General features: G+C 55.5%; 1 protein-coding gene across 1 annotated transcript in view; it reads right to left on the bottom strand.

Annotated features, from left to right (window-relative positions):
- SRRT (serrate, RNA effector molecule) overlaps window positions 1-220 on the bottom strand; it is a 15,042-nt gene that overhangs the window by 8,312 nt on the left and 6,510 nt on the right.

Below are 220 nucleotides of genomic sequence, written 5' to 3'. Positions count from 1 at the left end.
TCCCTCGTCCCGTTTCCCACTCTGGGCTGTATCACCAGGTATCCGACTTATCAAGGGTCACCCTCACCCCTCATTTGCTACTGGTTTCTTAATCCTCTGCCTCAGTGCCTATCAAGGCCTTCCTCTTCCTTGCCCTGCCCGCCAACTTCCCTAGTCCCTGTGCCCTGACCCTGGTCCTCTCTCCTGTAACCACAACATCAGTGTATCTACCTCTGGTCCC

The sequence above is a fragment of the Herpailurus yagouaroundi genome, unplaced genomic scaffold (genome assembly GCF_014898765.1).
Source record: "Herpailurus yagouaroundi ecotype Mexico unplaced genomic scaffold, PumYag 216, whole genome shotgun sequence".
In the NCBI taxonomy this organism is placed as follows: Eukaryota; Metazoa; Chordata; class Mammalia; order Carnivora; family Felidae; genus Herpailurus; species Herpailurus yagouaroundi.
Note: the sequence above shows the minus strand (reverse complement) of the source record. Positions and strands in the feature narration are given on the sequence as shown.